Genomic DNA, 23,371 nt, shown 5'->3' on the forward strand with positions numbered 1-23,371 from the left:
CTCACTGGGACTCGGGGTCTAAACTCTGTAAATGGGGGTTAATATCAGTTCTGATCTCACTGGGTCGTTGTAGGAATTAAAATCATTAACACCTGTCAAGCAATTAGGATAGACCTGACCTCCTGAAAACAGTTCACAAATGTTAGCAGTAATTATGTCTGGAAACCCAGTAGCTTTATTATCTTGCTTAATAAGAACATGAGAGCCAAATACCAAGAGAGCAACTGAACCACACTTGAGGAATCGAGAGTTCTCTCCTTGGCTCTCCCATCTTCTTTCTGCATCACAGTGGGTACACACATCCCTCCTGGAATTCGCTTTCCTCATCCACACAACAAGCAATACACACCTCCACCAAGCATGCCTAGAGAGGCCTGATGCAGTTTTTTGTTAGTATCAACAGCAGCTGGACAGTTTAAACTTCTATGTCTTCCTGTCTATATTAGCCATGGTTTTCCAGAGAAAGAGAGCCAATAGAATGTGGTGTGTGAGAGTGTGCACGTGGACAAAGACAGAGGGAGAGATGGAGAGACTGAATTTTAAGGCAATGGCTCTGGCGGTCAGGGGTCGACAAAATCCAAAATCTGCAGGGCAGGCTGGTGACCCAGAGAAGAGATGCTGGTGCAGTCTTGAGCTGGAAGGCAGTCTGGAGGCAGACTTCCTTCTTCCATGGGGGACAACAATCTTTTTCTCTTAAGGCCGTGAATGAATTGGATGAGGCCCACATACCTTATGGAGGATAACTTGCTTTATTCCGTATCTCTGATTAAAATGGTAATCTCAGCTAATAATACCTTCATAATCTCAGCCAAAAATACCTTCATAAGTATGTTTATACCTTCTAGACTGGTGTTTCACCAAATACCTGGGAACTAGCCAAGCTGACGCATAAAATCAACCATCACACTATCATTCCAGACTAGATGGATAGATAGTTCTTTGCTGCAGGAAAAGCCTCTAAGAATGGGCAACAACTTCTCTGAGATCAGATTAAATGCAAGAATTCAGATGAGGTGCCCATTTTACTTAAAAGCTGAACTCTTAAGTCTGAAGAAAACCTTTAAAGCAGATATGGAAGATGGCATGTGAACTTAACAGAAGACTCAAATGAATGCACTCCAATCCATAGGACGGACAAACTTTTAGAACAAAGACTGCAAACTCAGTACCTACAAGGGCCAGATAGATCAGACAACTGAGTGGGGCGGGGTAGATGACGAATAGGGCAGGGGTTAGGCAGAGTGCGCTGAGCACACTTCATGTAAAACTGCTCCTGAGATTTGGGCCACGGAAGGTTCCGAGTCTTTATGCAACAGCCCAAAGGGCACAGCATGGTCCAGTGGGCGGACTATCAACTTCAAGTCAGGCTGAAGGAACTCTGTGTCCCAATTCCACCACTCGTTAGCAGCATGACCTGGAATAAGTTCCTTAAAAATTTCCAGGCCTCTGTTTTGTTTGTAGAATCAGGTAGCTGCCACTTACACAAAGAAGTATTGTGAATACTCAGGAAAAAGTACCTAAGACATGTGACGGCTGATATACATGCTTCCTACTTTGCTTTTATTAAGCAATCACTTACACGGCATTTACTACGTGCCAAGCACTACTTTACAACTCATTTAATCCTCACAACATCCCCATGAGGCAGGTTCTCATTTTACACATGAAGCACAGAGAGGGTGAGCAATTTGACCAAGGACACACAGCTGGGAATGAGTAGAAGACTGTTCAAAAAATACAGAACAGCAGGACTCATTAGTAGATGCTATAATAGATTCTTCCACTCCAACCACTATAAGCTTCTTTTCTTTCAGCCTCGTATCTCTTGCAAGTGTAGGTGATGCTTCCTACCCATAGCAACTGATTCCCACTCACTCCTCATCCGTCCACGAACCTCTCCCTTAAAGGAACTCAGGACTCTGCGCTCGGCAATCCCGAGGTCCCTCACAGTCCTCTCTCTCAGCCCTGTTAGCCGGGCATTGCTCAACACTTCCCCTCTCCTGCACTGACCTCCACTTGCCTTCTAAGACTCCGAGATTCCTTGCTTTCCCCCTTGAAAGCGCCTCCGGGGTCTCTTCCCATCCCTAACTCCTCTCAGAGGTGAGCCCTAGGTCCCATTCATTCTCTGCTCCTCTCTCTCTCGACGCAATGCACATGACTGGGGACATCACATTTTCAATGCACACAACTCAGTGCCTAACCTCCAGGTGTACTCAACAGGTAGTGACCAGCCTACACGCTCACCCTCTCTGCTCCAAGTCTGGCTGGCAACCTGTGTGACTTCAACTTTCATACGAAACGTATCCAGGTCTGTGTGTGTGTTAGCCGTGTCCAACCCTTTGTGACCCCATGGACTGTAGTCACCAGGCTCCTCTGCCCGTGGAATTCTCCAGGGAATAATACTGGGGTGGGCAGCCTTTCTCTTCTCCAGGGGATCTTCCCAACCCAGGGATCAAACCCAGGTCTCCCGCATTACAGGCAGATTCTTTACCATCTGCGCCACCAGGGAAGCCAGGTCTGCTAGCTCCTTAGCCGCCTCCTCTCCCACAGCCGAGTATAGCCTCCTCTCGGCCTGCCTACTCCAACCATCGTGTTCTCCTCCTGTCACATGAACTGCTTCACTTCTGAACTAGTACATTCCGACGTCCCTCCGAACAAACCCCCTTGCCTTCAGCTCCTTTTATTAAATATTTAGGATAACAGTTTGTTACTTAGGATAACCAAACCTAATCATCTTAAACCCCACATCTGATCCGTCCACCATGTCCCCTAGGGAAGTACCAGCAACAACCCAGTGGTCCAGTTAGAAACTTCCATGCTGACTTCTATTCCTCTCTCTCCTTCATCTCCCATATCCAACAGACCCCCAAGTTCCATACGTCCACCATCCGTACACATCAACCAGAGTCCCTCTTCTCTTTCCAGATCACCAGCGCTTCTCATCCAGAGTCCTCTCTCCAATGAGCTCCTTGCCAGTTTTCCTGCTTCCAGTACTTGCTTCCCTAAAATCTATTCAGCAGGCAGAACGGTCCCTCTGAAACATGAGTCTAATCATAGTGTGCCAGCGCTTACAACCCATAAACATTTTCCTACGTCCTTAATGAGATGACCAGATCCCCAAGCAGAGTTTCTGGTGCGTTCCTAGATCTAGCCGCTGCCCACCTCGCTGGCCTCATCTCCTGTTTTCTCCCTTTCAGCCCCACATCATTTCTAATTCTTCAGATGTATCATGTTTCTCTCTTGCTTCAGGGGTCTTGGTATATCCCAGTTCCCCTGCCCAGATTATGCGTTTTCCTCAGTTTTTATCTTGGGACTTAGCATGCGAGTGTCATGCTAAGTATTCCTCTTTCTTAAAGAGACTTTCCCAGCCCCCGGTCCTGGTGAGATCCCTCAGGTGGGTGTTCTGTAGCCAGCCTGCATTCCCCCTGCCTGACAGTCACCCCACAGTACGGAGCCTCCCTCAGGAGCCTGTTCTGTAGAGTAATACATGGCTCTCTCATTCCGCGCTATGCTCTCGTGACCACGCAGTGCTGGTCCATAAAGATACTCCACGAGTCTGTGCCGAGTAAACGAGCGTGCAGTTGATTCTTAAAGCCCCATCTTCAACCCTCCTACACTCTGTCCCTGAGATTTAGCTCCTCCAGGTCTCCAGTCGCCTGATGGACACCTGACTGAGTACAGAGTAGACGGGAATCGTCTCCTCTCTCACACCTGCTCTCTTCAAACCCTGGTAGAGCAGAAAGAACACAGGCGTGGAAGGGTATGCTCTTCTACTTCCCACTGGCCGCACAACTTGAGATGAACCCATCTCTGAGCCTTAGTTTTCTCATCTGGGAAATAAGGACACAAATACTGGCCTCATAGGATTATACTGAAGGAGATAATGTACATGAAGGGCTATGCAGATGACGTGGAAATAACAAACGGCACCTGAGTTTAAAATAAAACAAAACTGGGAGTAATTCTGCTTCCACTCCCCTCCCTGCAGCCTCTCCCTCTCCTCCAGACCCATTCCAGTCGGGCCCCCTCACCCAGCCCCCTGCCCCTCCTCCTGGAGCTCTGCTGGGCCTTCCCGACTCTGGTTTTCTCAGTGCCCGGGCCACCCCACACACTGATACCAGAAGATCCTATGGTCACTCCCCTGACCGAAATTCTTCATCTGCTCCTGTGACTTAAGTGTTCAGTCTAAATTGTTTAGTCATAAGCCTTCTCTGCCCTCCTGGGTCTGGCCTCAACAGACCTTTGCCGCCTTCTCTTCCCGTTAGTCACTAATACACACACTGTTGTTGCCCGGCAACAACACATTAGTCACTGCCCACTCGGTGCAACGGTCCTTCCCATCCCTATCTATGCCTCTGCTCGTGTGTCCTTGGACTCGGACCACCCCTCCGACCCCAGTTCTCAAGTCCAACACCACCTTTCTTTCAACGTCTGGACAAAGCCTCCTCAATCCATGATGCATTTCTTGATTGCCCAGCCTCAGAAAATCTTTTCTACAAACGCGCGGTGTTTGCTTTATCCCCCTCCTTTTATACATTTTCTCTCTCTCCTCTATGTTTATCCGTGCATGGAACCTCAGCTCCAAGCTCTCCATGGGTAGCATCGGGCCGGGGACCATGCCATCATGCCCAGGAACGGTGCCCAGGAAGCAGCAGCAGCTGAGTGTGCACACCCACAGAGTCCTCCTGAGGATGCAGAGCACCCCAGGGGCCGCAGTCAGCTAAGCTTCTGCTGGGCTCCTAGGTGAGTACCTGGCATACAGCGAGACTCCACAGATAACTCTTGAAATTAACTTATCCTCAGGGAGATCAACTATTGGCTGTGGGACAGAAATTCTGTCCCCAGAAAAAAAACATGAAAGGCACGAGGAAGGGTTATCTCTCCCATCATATACTTAGGATGTAGGCAAGCTTCAAGTTCACTCTCTCCCACATGCTAGACAGCTACGCTCTGCAATCAATACAGCATGTAACGCTGTGATATATTTACTGTGTCAAAAGTACTCGATTTTAACATATTAAGTAAGAATCATTCTTCAAAAGTCTCCTTTGGGGAACACGGAGTTATTCTAACAAAGTCCAAAATCTTTTTTAGACCTTGTCTTTTATACCGCCACAGCTTCTTTTTGTTTGTTTGTTTTTAAACGCCTGTTACACAATGAACACTTTTTCTCATAAGGGTTTCAACCAGCTGAAAATTTAAAACTTTCAGAAGTAAATTTCAGTTTCCTCATATTTAAAGTAGAAGGCTTTTTTTCAGGGCCTTCCTTTTCAGAATTCTATTATGTAAGCCACTTTATAAATCATGTACACAACAATTCTCATGTTTCCATCAAATTTTAACTCCCCCCTCTCCCCCATGCCTTCCCACCTGGCTCTGGCAACACCACGTAACATGGGTATGTCTGTTATAGTCTTCTCAGTATGTGGTATTACCTCTTTATATGTCATTTATCCCACTAACCTGTCCTGGAGGGCCAGGCCCCAGACGTGCCCATTTTTGAATCTGCAGTGCTGACTGCTGGCATGTGGTTGGTGGCTCAGTAAATGTTTACATAAATCAATGGCTCAAATCAGTTATTGGATCATAAACTTTTTCATCAGACCTAACTACTGGCTCCTTCCTACCCTCCTACTCTTCAAGGCCAGAGAATTCCCACCACTGTGGATAATAAAAAAAAGATGGGAGGCTCTTAAGGCAATTGCAAACAAAAACTTCTAAACGTGTCCTTGGCAAAGATGGCATCGCTCTAGGAGAAGTTTAAATTCTTCCCAGCTAACACAGTACTCGAAGGAGGCAGCATCCATTTTGCATGTGAGCTAAAACATTAATTACACTACTTTACATGTATAAGTCACACCTTATACATGTGCTTCATTTAGTTCACTTATTTAGTCCTCCTGAAATAAGTACTGAGGGGTAAAAACCAATTAGTGTAAATCACAACTTTAAAAAGAGAAGTTAGGGAAGCATCTAGTTCTACAGCCCAATTACATGAAAAAGCAAAAAAAAAGCCAAAAAAAAAAAAACCTGCCTGTTCAGCTCTGTGTACCCTTCAGTGATTTGGAAGTGAGCTACTTTTCAGGTATCATCCAATCATACTGACTGATGTTAGTGTTTCCAGAGTCTACACACTGATCTTCCCTAGATCCAAGAACATAAAGCACATCTTAGCTTCCAAGAAAGCTCATAACAAGTTGATGAGGAGTTTGAAAAAAAAAAAACAAACCTCAAAATAAAATTAACAATGACGCTCACATTTGGGCTTTCCAAACATATTGTTAAGGGTAAAAGAAATATATTTCCACATCACAAAGAGTTCTAGAAACCAACATATTCTGGGAAGTCCATATCCACTGCTTGGGGGTGGGGGCTTAATAGAGTGTATTAAGGGCCAAATCTTTTTAGATAATTGTTGACACTTGGCTTAAGAATATAAAAACTGAAAACAAAAATAACCCAGATTTTAGAATTTTTCAGTTATAATGAAGCTTGGGTCAAAGCCTGAAAGCATTATTTCGTATTCTCTTAAACACTTTTAAAAGCAGCACACATTTCTTCCATTTAAAGAGGTAAAAGCTGAGGCAACCAAGCTCAATCACTTTTCATGTGCTCAATGTCTCAAAAGCAGTTACAGCTATGGCCCCAAACTACAACTAAATGCTCTAATAACCCATTCTCATGAGAGAAGGTGTAAAAAGGTTTCTTGTTTAACTGAAGGATAACCCATCTGACTTATTTCAATGACTGGTCCGAAAGAGCTGCTGCAGTGGACCAGCAGACCACTCAGTATCTTGGAGACCTGTTAACATCTTTGTCCACAACTTCCCTTGAGGTTATATATATATACACACACATATATATATGTGATATATAATGTTAATTATTTGGTGTGTATATATATATCCTTGGTTTTGATAAGAATAATATTCCTGTACATCCTGGGTAGCTACATGCTGCCATCTTCTGATTATGCCCAGTGGAGTGTAAAAAATTTTTCATGAAAAAACAAAATCAATAAAAGCAAAACTCCCCATTTTTTCTGCCAATAGTGCCCTTAGTAACAAGAAGGGCAAAGACATCAACACAGGGATTACAATACTCTCAAACATAATTCAAGCAGAATCCTAAATGGATAAATGCATGTTATAAACTTTTTTTTTCCCCCCGCAAGTGCCTTGCATACTTATGTTACTATTCATTCTGAGACAGACAGACCATCAATGACCTTCTGGGTCACTGCCTAGGGAGAAAGCCGCCTATAAAGAAGAGTGGGGGAGAAATAAGAGGGGGGTTGCTTCCTTCCACTCCAGGCCCCCTACTGCCTTGAATGAAAGAAGACAGATGGCAGCCACCTTCCCCTTTAATTAGGAGGAGCAGCTCAGAAGGGGACAGCCCTGCTCACTTGGCACCATCTTTAACAAACCGTTTCGATGGTAATGCTCCGCTCATTCACTCTTGTTTCAAACTATTCTCAATCTTTGATTTACAAACTGAACTTCTGTAAATTTCATTGTGAAAAACTACAGTTCTGAGCATAACACTCTATAGAAAGAAGGTACTTAAAGATGGCTGCTGAATTAGTAATTCATACACATTCATACAGGGGGCCTGGAGTGTTTCATACGAAATACAGACACCTGAAGTCCCACCATCACCCTTCTGACATGAAACGGGAACCCTTACGGCACAGCAGCCCTTGTTTAAATTCACACAGTATTCCACACTCGATTCAGAAGTTAAGACCCCTGACTTCTGCTTTCCAACATCACACTACCATCATGCCACCCCCTTCTACCTTCAAAGTGGCACTGTTTTCAGTTGAGAAAGGTGGAGAAAATTCTCCAGTAAAAGCAGTCCATTTTATGAGGAAGGATAATTTCAATTACAAATCACAGACTACTCACTCCACGTTTCTATTTGCTGTGCTCTGCAGAAGCACAAAATGTATCAAGCCATGTAACACCTCTGGAGACAGGAGCAGCTCCGAAAACCAAGTAAACAAAAATGGAAGACAAGGGCCAAGAGTCAGAATTAGGCTGATGTCAGAGAATCTTCCATGTGGGTGATGAAGCCTCTTATTTTTTTTTAAGTTATTACACGTATTTGCTATAAATCTACAAGGCATGAAACTTTCTAACATGAAGGAAGAGTTCAGTTAGGTCTTTATCCCATTTTAATATTAAACCTGTTGTTTTTTTTCTCCCCTCAACATCATTAAATATTTGTTATTCCTCAGGTCCCTTCCATTTCCTGACAGGCTTTAAAATGACAGCCTCTCATCCAAGAGCCATTTCCACCTGGCGTCTGCAGCGCCCACGTGCAGACCCCGTCCTCACACCTGTCTCATATATGCACCTCCCTGCTTCCCACTGGAAGTAAGGGCAGCACATTGGGCATCGTCAGATGAGCTCCTGGCCACACCACATAAAACAGCCTTGTCTGTGTCACTGTCATTTAATTAATGGCAAAGTTCTTGAACCATTTAAAAAGAGGGAAAAAAAAAGAGAACTCTTTGTTTTCTCATTGATGACAAAGTTCAGTCTCTTACTATCTCTAACAAACCAGCCAGAGGGCTAGATACAGGAAGAGAGATAGAAAAGATAAAAGAAGCAATTAGCTATTCAACAAACTTCATCTCCTACTTCCCAACGAAGGGGAAAGGGAAAAAAAAAAAAAACAACTTGGTGTTTGCCAGATATTGAGTGTCTTTAATAATGTTAGCAAGAAAATACATGTAGGAGAGACTGACTAACAAAGAAACAAACAAAACTTACTTTGTTTTCCAGCGCAGTAAGCAGGTCGGGAACGGGAACGAGATGAGGGTAATTCCTTTCCTCAAGGCCCCTGCTTTCACTTTACAAGCTGTGTTTACGCGTTCATCCAGGTTTGCTGGGGGAACTCCAGAATGCCTGCGCTGCCTCGGGATGCCCCAAGTTCACGGTTCATCTCAGAAGCTTCACGGAGGACCGGCAATCTCCAGGCCAGACCGAGGTGACCTCTGGGCGCCACGTGGCACCGTCGCTGCTGTTAGCACACGCACGCCTGGGACACCCACTTGTTAGCTCAGGAGCCAGGCCACCAGCAGATAACCGTTCAGACGCGCGTCCAGGGACTCCAGCCTCGGGCATTCTCGGGTTCAAGGTTGGAAAATGCATTAAGACGAGAACCATGCAGTCAGCAGTATTCTGCGCCATTAACCTTCTTGTACTTAGATGCCGGTCTAAGTAAGAGTGAAAGGTACAGAATTAGAAGGAGTGTTTTACTGGGGATGGTGATTGGCATTTGTTGTGCACTGGGTCAGAGCTTGCTCTCAAAAAGGGCATTTAAGAATCCTAGATCAGAAGTATTTTCATTTCCTCTGTGGAAACTATATGAATCACTTAAAAACAGACAGAAGACAACAGGAAAAAAAAAGTATATAATTCTGCTTAAAAAAAAAGGTACCCCTTACTAAATCTCATCTGGTTAATATTTTTTAAATTCAGAAATTAGGAAGGAAAACCCAACATATAAATTTGATGTTTGTTTTGAAAAATTACTTCATCCATGTACTGTCCAGCTCATAAAAACAACCCTTCTTCCAGCAAAACGGGACACTTTGACCTTGTTTACTGCAGTGTTTTGAAACCGCTGTCTCGTAACTCCTGACATCACTGGACGTGTATTAGCACCTTTTCTGCTGCTGGCTGCACAGGTTGCTACCCCAACTGTCTTGAATTGCCCCTGGTTGAACAAACACTCCTCACAACAGTAGGGATACTGGCGTTAGCATTAAGCCCCAGAACTCACGCGATACCTTTTGTAACTGTCACATCTTTCTGATCACTAATACAACAAAACAAAAAGCATCAAACATCGGGTACTTTTTAAAATCCCTGCAGCGGCACCCACACTTAGAACAGACCACTCTCTCTTCTGACCGTCTCCCTGCCAGAGACAAGGGCTTCGTTACTCACCAATCGCCATATTGGCAAGAATTCCTGCCACAGAGCTTTTTCTAATAGAAGATCCTGACCTACTTTCTCCCAATAAAAAATTCCCACAAACTTTCCTAGAGGATAATTTAGTTTAGCATACTTTAGAGTTTCAAAGAGCACTGCTGCATTTTTAACTTTAGTAAAGTCAGATTTATCCATTTCTTTTTCTTTTGTGGAACCTGATTTTGGAGGTGTTTCTGAGTGCTGCATTTTTAAAGAAATAATTTTCTCCTGAAAGTCTGACATTTCCCTTCTGTGTTCCTCATTTCTTGTTCTTGATCTAGTAGAATTTTTAAAAAAGGAAAAAATGAGGATAGTTGTGACACAATTCAACTGTGTAAGTTACAATAAAATTTGAGTGAACATCTGCCAGGACCCATCTCTTTAAAGAAAACTAAGTTCAGGTACTACAACGGTGGTGCAATTTTACAGAGACAGAATTAAAAACCCAGGTTTAACCTCTCTGAAATCAACTGATAATATTCTCTTTCCTTCCCTACAACAACTTGCAAAACATCAAGTCCTTGAACTATAGTCACCAAGAAATAAAGAACACGAAATACATATCTGAGCAATTACGGCCCTTGTTTATCAGAGACGGATTAAAAACAAAGACGTCCAGGGTTAATAAAATTAATTAACTCTAGCTAGAGAACTACTAAAAAGACCCTCCAAATATCATGCCGTTACTATGACAACTTCAAAATTGCTTTGAGAAAATGTGAGGGATTTTAAGATTCATGATAAAACAAGCGTCATCTAGTCTGCCAGAAATTACTTTCAGTTATATCAGGCAGCAAAAAGGCTAAATGGCTATTTACAACTTTGAACTATCAAATTATTACCTTTTGAGAGATGCTGCTCTCTCCATGCAGATCATGAAAGGAATAAGTACATGAACAGCTCTCTCAGTAATCGGAACCATTTTGATTTCAGTCCTGCAACTACACCACTCCTTCGGTCTATCTACTTGGTACTTTATTTTTATAATGAAAGCAAAGTCTGATGCAATCTGAAAGGGAAGGGACAAAAAAAAAAAATAAAAACCTAACAGTCTTTACTTTCCTAATACAAATAGGCAAACACTCACTCCGATATTTTAGGCATTAACAGTGAAACAAAAATGAAACAACATTTTTTTCCCTTAAAATTTCTGCTCATAGGTATTTAGACTGATTTACATTTTACATAATCTTGATGGCTCAATCAGGAAGTGAAAATTTTAAGTGCGTGTGTTATGGACGGGAGGAATCATGTGACCCACAGAGCAAAGAAAATTATGCAGTAGACTAGCACACTAAGAAAAATAAACTTAACAGGAGTTTAAAAATACTGTCTTTGGGATTCATCGAGCTGTGAATATGTTACGGCTTTTAAGAAATAAAAATTAATTTGGAAGCCTTGAAAATAAGCCCTCAGGACATTTTAAAAAATATTACAAGATCAAAGCAATGCACTATGTGAAACACAAGTTTAATTAATAAAGAAACTGTTTCTACGAAGATCATATCCATTCAAGGTTTATTTTAAAGGCGATTTTTTCATGTTATTTGAAGATGGGGCAAGACATAATTGTAATGAAACAAACATATTTGCAGTTATGTACTTGTACTTTATTTAAATGTATAGTGCTGTGTGCTCCTGGAGCACAAAGAAAAAACTGGTTTTCACACAGGTTTTATTGATTTCAAGAGGTCACTGTATTTTATTACAGCAAATACATTCTCAAGAGGAAAATGTCAACACCATGAAAATTTTCATCTGAGGTATTAACTCACTCTGGAAATCAGAAAGTGGGAGATAAATGTTAAAACACTTAAGTATAATGGATTGAGTGATAGATGACTTTTCTCATATAAAAACTACTTGACCACAGGCTCGGTGCTAGTTGTCTAAAATGAGTATGTTAACATAAACATACTTGAAATTCAAAAGGTTTGGTCAGTGATTGTTTAGTTTCTTAATGCAATTTCTGTTATTAATATCAATAAAAACAATTAACCTGGTTGAGAGGAGGTATTTGTATCTCATAACTATTACTTTTATCAACTTAATGCTTCACATTTTTCAAAATGCTTTTCATATCTTTATATCAGCTTTTAAAAAAAAATTATACCACAAGAAAGTGGCAGGGCACGGTCAGTGAAAAACATCGGTTCTGAGTTATTTCCTGGTTACTAGCTCATCTTTCAAAATTCTTAAACACAAGAGGTAGGGTAGCTGGAGAAGAAATTATTAGGGAAAACAGAGGACTCTCAGAAGGGAAGCTTGAAGTAGACCAAGAACAGTCAGGAGTACTACATGACATTGTGATATTCCTACTAAACATGGGTATCACACTGGTTGGCTAGATTAATAAGAAAAGATAAACAAGTTGCTAAGAAATGTCCCCCCAACAGAGTCATGGCACAACCTAACTCTGCCCTTGCTGAGATCATAATTTATTCAGAATAAATCTCAGATTTATTCTATAAATAAGCAAACTGGAGAAGTTAAGACTTTCTCATGTTACACAGATAGTTGGCTGACAGCTGAACCTGGACTCAAGATCTCTGACTTTCCCAGCCTAGGGCTCTTCTCTACCACCTGCAGCGTCATAGCTACAACCTGAGGCTCAAGCAAGCCTCCAGTGAGCAGAGCCCTGCTAGCTTATCTTAGTTGAGGAAAACTGAAATGTTAAGACTTTGAGAGGCTCACTCTGGCTACTTCGTCCCTCACTGGTGGGCCCCTGAGCCTTATTACCTCTGCTCTCTCTGTCCCCCACCAGCCGGGGTGGAGCATCATACCTTTGGAGCTGGGAGGAGACACGGCAAGTTCTGAGCTGAGAAGCTAAGCTTCTGAGAGGGAACCAGACCCTCTTCCTGGCTCCTCCCCTTGCACGGGTATAACACAGCCTCCTCACTTTTCTCAGAGGAAAGATCAAGACACTAAAGTAAGAAAAAGCCCTTGTTTTGGTTCATATCACAATTTTACTGGGATTTTGGACAAACATGAGTACAAGATAATATTCTAGAAGAAAAAATAAAATTAGTGTCCCATTTTATAATCTTCATCAGAATCAATACTGTGGAGATTAAGGAGTTAAATGTAAAAGGGAGGAGAAGAAAGAATTAGAAGAAAATATTTCTGAATTTGAGATAGGAAAAGAAGTCTTAGTTTCACCAAGGCAATGGAAAAAGCAACAAACGGCAAGCTAATCAACTCAACCTGACAATATTAAAACATTAAAATCTGTAGCTCCAAAAGCATCAGACAAAACTGAAAGGTAAATAAAAAAGTAAATACTTGCAATAGGATAATATGGTTTATATCATTATAAATGTAAAAGGTAAAAGATATTAACAGACAATTCGACCTAAAATATAAAAGGTTAATTAATGCAAGACAGTGTTGAATTTCACTAGGAAACACCAGGATTTTTTTCATCAATCAGACTCACAAATATGGACAACAGAAAGAACAAAGCTGGTGAAGTGAGGTAAGACAATCGTTTCGGGAAATCAGCAGTATCTTTTTACAAGCCTTCAAACTGCACTGACTGATAACATGTCTATAAATACCTCCTGAAGATGCAGTCACAGATACACAGGAAGATAACTATACAAGGACACACACACAGTAACTTACAACAACATAAAACCGGAAACAACTGAACATCCAGCACTGGAGGAAAGTATGTGAATAAAGAAATTACAGCAAATTCATATGTTTTTTTTCATATGTTTAAATAATGATTTTTGGAGAATACTTAATGACACTGGAGATCACAAAATATAATGTTAGGTAAAAATGCTGGATATAAAATTATATATAAATATGATATAAATGTTGCTAAGCAAAAAGAGAATGGAAAAGAATATAGTTAAAAATCTTAAGAAAGGGTGGGCAGAGAACTTAAAATTTTTTCATTACTTCTTTATAATATTGAGATATCTGACATTTCCAAAAGAAACGATATTTTTGTAATTAGAAAAATGTTAACTTAATGAACATTCTATAAATATCTCTCAGTCATATGAAAGCTTTACAAACACCTAATAAGAAAATGCTTATATTTTATTATTAAGTGCAAGATGTGTAAAACAATATGATCTTAGATAAAAATTCACATTAAAAAGACCAGAAAAATATACATCAAGATATTAATAGTGGTTGCTTTTTAATAGTGCCATTTATTGTGTGTAATATTTTTTCTATGTAAGTTTTCTATGATTGTCACATATCGCTTTCATGAGGAAAAATGGACATCAATATCACAATTACAGGACTGATACATCAAGAATATGCTACTATTAATGCTGACTGTCAACAACCATAAAAAGCTGCTCTACCATTAAGCTGTCCTTTTTTAAATTTCGGAAACCACTGGTATGTCTTCAGAGAATATCAGGAGGGTGTCCGGGAGGTGGGAACAAATACTACTTCCCAGCTGTCAAACTGTTTTCTCCACAAAGCAGCAGCTCTGCGAGGGCCACGCCAAAGCATGAGACTCTTGACAGTAGGATGTTGGCATTATTAGCAAAATGGCAAAGAAGACTGACAGACGATGGGTGGAAAATAGCCCAAAGAGGAAGGCAAGAGTTCATGTAAACAATAGAAGCATTAAGAAAGATTCAAGGAATCATTAGACCCAAAACAAATGATACGAAGGGTCCGAAAGCATTATGTGTATACCTGTGTTCACAGCAGCATTATTTGCAACAGCCAAAAGGGTTGATGCAACCCAAATATCCAATGGATGGATAAACAAAAATGTGGTCTAGTCACATAACAGAATGTTACTCAGCCTTAAAAATAAAGGAAATTCTGATACATGGTACAACATGGTTGAATCTTGAGGATATCATGCTAAGCGAAGTAAGCCAGTCACAAAAAGATACTGTATGAATCCACTTAAATGAGGTTCCCGGAATAGTCAAATTCACAGAGACAGAAAGAACTGTGCTGGCCAGGGACTGAGGAGAAAGGGAGAATGGTGAGGTAGTGTTCAGTGGGAATGCAGTTTCAGTTCAGCAAGATGAAAGCGTTCTGGAGATGAGTAATGGTGACGGCTGTCCAGTAAGTACATGTACTTAATGCCATCGAACTGTAGACTTAGAGATGGTTGGGACTTCCCTGGTGGTCCAGTGGTTAAGATTCTGGGCTTCCAATGTAGGGGGTGCGGGTTTGATCCCTGGTTGGGGAATTAAGATCCCACATGTCATGTGGTGTAGCCAAAAAGAGAAAATAATTAAGATCATAAATTTTACATCATATGCATTTTACCACAATTTAATAATGTGTGTATACATATATACCATTAAAGGAAAAAAGAAAGAGAGAACAGAATAAAGAATGCATTAGAGTTAGTATTCATAATTCTGAAGCATGCTTTTGATTTAAACTCAGTTTAAAGGATGTCAAGGGTGCAAGCATCAAAATAAAATAGATTTTATTTTTTTTTAGATCTTATTTCTGATATTAGATTTTTAAAATAGAGTTATAGAAGTCAGCTCAGTAACACAGAAGATCAAAAGTAAAAACAAGAAGGGACATTATGTCTAACTTGAAAAGAACATACCACACCTCTCTGTGGTTCTTTGAGACCCTTTCATTATAGCCAGCTTGAAAAATTCCCCACGACTAGGAAAGAACCTGCAAACCCAAGAAACAAGATGACATTTTCCCATCAGCTAACAGGAAAAAAATGTAACTATGAGGGAAACCCTGAGTCTCCCAAAATGTACTCTATCCTTACTGTGCCCCACTATCAGAGAATCAAAGAATTCTGGAGCTGGACAAAGGCTCTCAGGTGGAGCTGCTCCAGGGCCACAGACAGCCGCAGAGCTTGTCAGCTTGTCCAGGCTCACTCAGTGATGCTTGATTTAAAGACAAACCCCTGGAGCATAGTTATGTTTTGTTTGTCATGTTCTGTTTTTCAATTGGCATGTTTCATATTTTATAGGCAGCTTACTAAAGCTAAGAAAAAGAGCATATCTGGAATATTCTTTTTACAAGTCATTTGATTAATTCCATTCAAAAAATATTTATTGAATACACAGTACATGGGATTCCTTGGTCGCTCCTTGGTAAATGATCTGCTTCCAGTGCAGGAGGCGTGGTGATGAGGGTTTGATCCCTGGGTGGGGAAGACCCCCTGGAGGAGGGCATGGCAACCCACTCCAGTATTCTTGCCTGGAGAATTCCACAGACAAAGGAGCCTGGCAGCCTACAGTCCATGGGGTTGCTCAATTGCGTCTGACTCTTTGCGACCCCATAGGCTAAACAGTCCATGGAATTCTACAGGTCAGAATACTGGAGTGGGTAGTGACTTAGCACATAGCCACACATGCACAGTACGTACCATACACTATATACCAGGCATGGGCTAAGCACTGAATGGGGAACTGGATGCCATCATCCTTCCTTCACCAAACCGGCAGTTACAATTTAAAGAAGGACGGGAAGCTATTGGCACACATCAGTGGGGGCTCCAATCCGGTCTAGAGAGCTCAAGAATGGAAACCTATATGAAGTGACATTTTTAGTAATAGTAGTAGTCATTAGTGGGCTTCCCTTGTGGCTCAGCTGGTAAAGAATCTGCCTGCAATGTGGGAGACCTGGGTTCAATTTCTGGGTTGGGAAGATCCCCTGGAAAAGGGAAAGGCTACCCACTCCAGTACTCTGGCCTGGAGAATTCCATGGACTGTTTAGTCCATGGGGTCACAAAGAGTCGGGCACAAGTGAGCGACTTTCACTCCAGTAGTCATTAGTATTATTGCCACAAGATTGACTGGCTACTACTATGAATCAGATTGGGTTTTAAATACATTCTCCAGGCACAAGTTAATTTAATCTTTACTATAATCTTACAAGAGGATGAGATGGTTGGATGGCATCACCGACTCAACGGACATGGGTTTGGGTGAACTCTGAGAGTTGGTGATGGACAGGGAGGCCTGGCGTGCTGCCGTTCATGGGGTCGCAGAGTCGGACACGACTGAGCGACTGAACTGATAATCTTACAAAGTCAGATTTGAAAGATGAGAAAACTAAGGTACTGAGAGGTCACCCAGCTCTTCTATAGTAGAATCAGACCAGACTGTACCTCTGTTCAGAATGTGCTCTGAGGTGAACCCAAACGAATATAAGACAGGGATGAAACTTAAGGATCAGAACACCTGGCAGAGAGCAGAGCTCTCTGAATAAGCAGCAGTGGGGTGGGGGGGGGGCATGGGTAAATAGAGTAATGCTCCCCATTACAGGTGGGAGCAGCTGCCCCTGGGAGGCATGAGCAGGTGAGTGGGGGAGGTTGGAGGGGTGGGAGGAATATGCAGCGATGATCAGGAACCTTGGAGGGCAGAGGTGAGGAACGTCTGGGCAGGCAGGATTCTCATTAAGTTCTGCTGCGCTGAGGGGGAAATGAGCCTCTTTTGCACCGCACCCCCCCCCAAGCCGTGGGTTTCAGTGGTTGATGACTTGCTTACACACAGAGTGAGAACACATGCTCTCCAGGACCTAATCAAGTTGGGTACAGGGTATCACAGCAACAGGTGAGAGTTGAGAGCCAAGCGACACGATGAGCTTGTTTTTCAGAAGCATCGCTCTGAATGCAGTCGGGAGAACGGATTGCGGCAGAATATCGGCAGCAAGCAGAGGGATGCCAGAGACAAGAGTTTAGGGCAAAGACGATGGTAACCAAGAAGGACACACTGGAGAAAGAGTAGATGGGTTTGACAAGGTCGAGATGCAGATTTTTGACCAGATTCGGTTTCTTTGTGGATCTGGAAGATGAGGTGAGAGAAGGGTCAGTAAGGCACAGGTTTCAGGTTTAGGTGACTAGGATCAGTCTGGAATCCACTGGCTATGAGGTGCTAGTAAGATATTGAGTAGGAAGGTCCAGCTGGCATCTGGACACAAAGCATGGAGCTTAGAGATAAACAGAAAGAACCTGTGAAGGGAGGCAAGGAAGAGAAAAAGCTAGAGGGGCAGGTCAGGCCAGCGAGGCAAAGACATCAAAACAGGTCACAGCAGATACAAATCTAAATTTATCTGGCAAATGCGGCAATGGAAGATAGGAAGACAACTATCACTCTGGCCAGTGCGAGACCAGCTTGGTCACAGGTGCAAAAGCCAGACTGTAGGAGCCTGAGGAGGGGGCCTGCATTGCAGGCAGATTCTTTACCAGCTGAGCCACAAGGGAAGCCCAAGAATACTGGAGTGTGTAACCTATCCCTTCTCCAGGGAATATTCCCGACCCAGGAATCGAACCAGGGTCTCCCGCATTACATGTGGATTCTTTACCAGCTGAGTCACAAGGAAAGCCCAAGAATACTGGAGTGGATAGCCTATCCCTTCTCCAGCAGATCTTCCCAACCCAGGAATCAAACCGGGGTCTCCTGCATTGCAGGCAGATTCTTTACCAACTGAGCTACCAGGGGAGCCCTGAGGAGGCGGGCAGGGCTGAGGCAGCAAATTCACCCTGCTCTTCCAAGAAGCTAGGCCCTGGCAGGAGACGTGAGTGGAGAAGTAACCCAAAGGGAAGGCGATCCTGAAGGCCGCTGGGTTTTGTGTTTGGTTTTCGGTTGGTGAGCCTTGAGTGGGTTTACGTGTTCACGGGAGAAAATCAGTGGAGGATGGCAGGTGAAGGTCAGAGAGAGAAAAAAGTCTCTGAGGAGGTGAGAGGGGATGGGGGTCAGAGCCTGGACACGGGTGGGCTCCTCCTCCACTAGGGCAGGAGGCAAGGAAAACAAGACAGGTGTAGATGCAGCGTGCTGACTGGGGCCACAGCCTGAGCTCACTCACCTTCTGGTGTCTATTTTCTCTGTGCGTAGGAGGGTGGCCGCCACAGAGGCTGAGCAGTGAGAACGAGCCCCAGGAGAGAGCGCTGCCGGGAGACCAGAGTGGCCAGGACGGCAGGGAGCAGCCTCGGTCAGTGGAAGGTGACCTCCCAGACGCCAGCTCATGACGGCCACATGCCACTGCACCGCGCCTCTGTGGCAGTTACCAAACAACACCGGGAACATAAACAAAAACCCTGATGACGCAGAACAGACCTCATGGGAAGTCCACTTCAGGACAGTCAGGTCGGGTAAGTCAGCTGGAATCCCACCAGCCTCCTTAGGCCTCGACCACACAGGGTGTCACGAAGACAGATGCTTCCACAGGGTATGACGGCCTTGCCGGTTACAACGTGTGGAAAGCTCACACTTCAGTCTACAGTCAAACTCGGTTTGTATGTGTAACCAAAACAGTGTTATTTCAACCCTATTAATAGTGCGCTGACAACCTGTGTGTGTGGCCTGAGTTGGCTTATGCCTTCAGGCCTAGGCCATGCTGCTAAATGGGCCCCTGGATTGCAGTGAGGGTCCCGCGTGTCCCGCCTTCCTGAGTCATGCTGGGAAACACGGGTGAGAAGACAGTCCTGTCACAGTCGCTTCTCCTAGACACAGCTCCAGTTCCTGCTCTGGCCAGGAAATTGCTTGAGAAAGCAAAAACAGGGGCCAGGAGCTGAGCACAACTGTACAAGTCCAAACACAGGCTAGGGAAGGTATTTCAAGTGAACGACTGTGTGTTTTGCTTAAGCTCAGAGCAAAGTGGCAGGAGAGGAAGATGCAAGCTCAAAAGAGTACCTTTCCTTGTAAAGTACTTTTGCAGTGACAAAAGTCATTCTAGCAATTAATATCAAGCATCTCTTGTATTTCCAAGGCATACACCTCCCAAAGAGCTCAAAAGAAAAAAAAAAAAAAAAACCTTTAATTCAGCATCCTTTTTGGAGAGAAGGGAAATTAACAGTAAAATCTGATCAGTTGAATCAACTGGGGAGTTTGCTATCAATAGTGAGATGTCTGAACCCTAGGACAGTGATACACTTTTGCTTTTTTAGTTTGTTCTTTTAAAAAAGATTTCCTTTCCTCGTGTGACTGTATCATCAAAGTAGTGTAATATTAAATAGCACCAGCCAACAGTTCCATGGTGCTCACTCTGACTCGGGCACAGCTCCAAGTCTCCTGACTTCTTTGAACGTGAGGCAGGCATTCTCACCCTGCCAGTTTTAGGTAGAGGCACAGAGGGGCTGACTCCTTCACCCGTGGGGGCCAGCAGAGCTGGTGTCTCAACCCAGGCTGCAGCATCAGAGTCCTGCACTCAACCACTGACCTGGGCTGCCAAACCATGATAACACGAACTCTAAAACTCTACAAATTCAGGGTGTTAAAAAGAGATAATCAGCATTTATTCTATCCCTCTAATAGAGTAATGTCGCTGTGTTGTTTCCTACTCTATTCATCCCTCAGTTTTCAAATCAAAGACTCTCTTATATTTATATTCAAATAAAAACTCTAAGCGAAACTGTTTATGAAAACCTTTCCAAGTAGAGATTCTATGCACAGAGAAGACTTTAAAAGTCAGCAGATCTATTTTTGCATACAATATGTACAAGCCAGCAAAACAATTTTTTTAAACAAGTTTCTTTACATTACAAAGAATTTTCTTCTTAAGAGTAGTTATTTTTTTTGTCTGACCCCACACTTAATTATACTGAGTCCCAAATCAGTCATTTTGAATCAATGCATCTCCCAGTTTTCAAATAAGAAAACTGAAGTTCAAATATCTCATTCTCTTTGAAGTTGCCCGCAGGCTTAGGTTGGATTGCACAGATTTGATGGTGTACTTCTGTAGAGATGAGAACCTGATCTTCAGTGTGGGAGTGCTGCAACTTCTAGAAACCTCAGCAAGCTTCATTTTATAAAACAAGCAAAAAACGGCCCCGAAAATGGCTCCCACAGAGTTTCTGTCAGTGACCTCTGATGCGAACGCTCCATGATATGTAAGTTCAAGACCGCCAATCACTTGAGGCTTATTAAGCTTGACTGGTGTGAACTGTTATTGCCTAGACTTAAGTGCATGTCACATGGTGTCGGCACAAACATTCTTCAGGGCTCCTTTGAAACAGACCCACACTTACATGGATAACCAATTTTCAGTAAAGGTGCCAAGGCAATTTAATGAGCAAAAGGAAGTCCTTGACAACAAATCACGTTGGAACGACTGGGAAACAGACGCAAAAGGACGAGCCTAACCGCTACTTTACCTGATTAAACAAAAATTAATCTGAGATGGATCATAGCCCAAAGGATAAAAGCTAAAACTATAAGGCTTCTAAAAAGAAAACACAGAAGGATATCTTTATAGTCTTGGAGAGGCAGATTACTTAGGAAACAAAAAGTACTGATAATACATGGGGAAATTTGATTAATTAAGTTACTTCAAAATTAAAACCTTCTGCTCATCAAAAGATATTTACAAGAAAATGAAAGGTAAAATACAGATTGGGAGAATATATATGCATTACAAGTTTCTGACCAAAGAATTTTATTAGGAGTATAACATAGGAAAAAAACTCCTACCTATCAATAATATAAAAAATTCAATTTTGAAATGGCCAAAGGAAAAACAAAAACAGCTAAGAGATAGAACAGATACTTCAAACAGGAAGGTATACAAATGGCCAATAAGATGAGAGATCTTGATGAGAGATCACATCTATACACAACTACTAGAAAAACCACAGCTTTGACAAGACAGACCTTTGTCGGCAAAGTAATGTCTCTGCTTTTTATTTTTTTATGTCTCTGCTTTTTAATATGCTGTCTAGGCTGGTCATAGCTTTTCTTCCAAGGAGCAAACGTCTCTTAATTTCATGGCTGCAGTCACCATCTGCAATGATTTTGGAGTCCAAAAAAATAAAAGTCTGTCACTGCTTCCATCGTTTCCCCATCTATTTGCCACGAAATGGTGAGACTGGATGCATGATCTTAGTATGGATGTGAGAGCTGGACTACAAAGAAAGCTGAGCGCCAAAAAATTCATGCTTTTGAACTGTGGTGTTGGAGAAGACTCTTGAGAGTCCCTTGGACTGCAAGGAGATCAAACCAGTCCAGTCCTAAAGGAAATCAGTCCTGAATGTTCATTGGAAGGACTGCTGCTGAAGCTTAAACTCCAATACTTTGGCCACCTGATGCAAAGAACTGACTCACTGGAAAAGACCCTGATGCTGGGAAAGATTGAAGGTTGGAGGAGAAGGGGACGACAGAGGATGAGGCGGTTGGATGGCATCACCAACTCAATGGACATGAGTTTGAGCAAGTTCTGGGAGTTGGTGATGGACAGGGAAGCCTGGTGTGCTGCAGTCCATCGAGTAACAAAGAGCTGGACATGACTGAGTGACTGAACTGAACTAACCACTTGCTCTACAGTAGAATGGCTGCTGCTGCTAAGTCACTTCAGTTGTGTCCGACTCTGTGCAACCCCACAGACAGCAGCCCACCAGGCTCCCCCGTCCCTGGGATTCTCCAGGCAAGAACACTGGAGTGGGTTGCCATTTCCTTCTCCAGTGCATGAAAGTAAGAAGTGAAAGTGAAGTTGCTCAGTCATATCAGACTCCCAGCGACCCCATGGACTACAGTCTACCAGGTTCCTCCGTTCATGGGATTTTCCAGGCAAGCGTACTGGAGTGGCTTGCCGTTGCCTTCTCCATTAGAAAAACCAATAGTGGTAACTGTTGGGGCTTCCCAGGAGGCTCAGTGGTAAAGAAGGTGCCTGCCAATGCAGGAGACCCAGGTTCGATCCCTGGGTCGGGAAGATCTCCTTGAGAAGAAATGGCAACCCACGCCAGTGTTCTTTCCTGGAGAATTCCCTGGAGAGAGGAGCCAGGCAGGCGAGAGTCCACGGGGTTGCAAAGAGTCAGCCAGGACTGAGCACACATGCACACAGACAACTGTTAAGAAGGAACTGGAGGGCCTGGAACTCTCATCTACTGCTGGCTGGAGTATAAAATGGTATAATTATTTGAAAATTATCTGGAAGTTTCTTATAAATGTAAACATGTATCTGCTGTCTGGTTCAGCAACTAAAACTGATATTCAAATAGGAATGAGACTGAGAAAAAGAGAGCTGCTTCATGGTATCTTAATATCCGTAACAGCCAAAAAGGAAAAAACAATCCAAATGTCCATCACCAGGAGAACTGGACCAAAGATTTGGGTCTATTCATACAAGAGAATACTCCCCAGCATGGGAGGAGGAAGAATGAACGAGGATACACCCAACAATATGAAACTGCTGCGTGAGGGAAGTCAGGCACGAACAAGTACATGCTCTGTGATTCCATTCAGATGAAGTTCAAGAACAGGAAAAGAAGCAGTGGTATATAAATCAGAAAGTGTTTGCCAATGGTGGTGGAGATTGATTGGACTGGGCAGAAGAAACCCTAGGTGAAGACATGTTCTACATGTTAACGAGCGTCGAGCTACATCGAGTGTACTTAACATCAGAGCATTGCACCATGGCTGTCCCATTTCTGTGGAACCATCCACACAGTCCTCTAGAGGAAAAGATAAAACTTGCTTGTT

At 42.9% G+C, this 23,371-nt stretch overlaps 1 long non-coding RNA gene across 1 annotated transcript in view; it reads right to left on the minus strand.

The window, feature by feature from the left end:
* LOC122438651 overlaps positions 1 to 16,181 on the minus strand; it is a 57,599-nt gene extending 41,418 nt beyond the window's left edge. Inside the window, exons 1-2 of the long non-coding RNA XR_006268600.1 lie at positions 15,546 to 16,181; positions 8,778 to 9,223 (exon numbers count right to left, since the gene is read on the minus strand). This is a non-coding gene — a long non-coding RNA (uncharacterized LOC122438651). The remainder of the gene's footprint in view (positions 1 to 8,777; positions 9,224 to 15,545) is intronic.
* Between the last annotated feature and the right edge of the window lie 7,190 nt (positions 16,182 to 23,371).

This window comes from Cervus canadensis, chromosome 3 (genome assembly GCF_019320065.1).
Source record: "Cervus canadensis isolate Bull #8, Minnesota chromosome 3, ASM1932006v1, whole genome shotgun sequence".
Taxonomy (NCBI): Eukaryota; Metazoa; Chordata; class Mammalia; order Artiodactyla; family Cervidae; genus Cervus; species Cervus canadensis.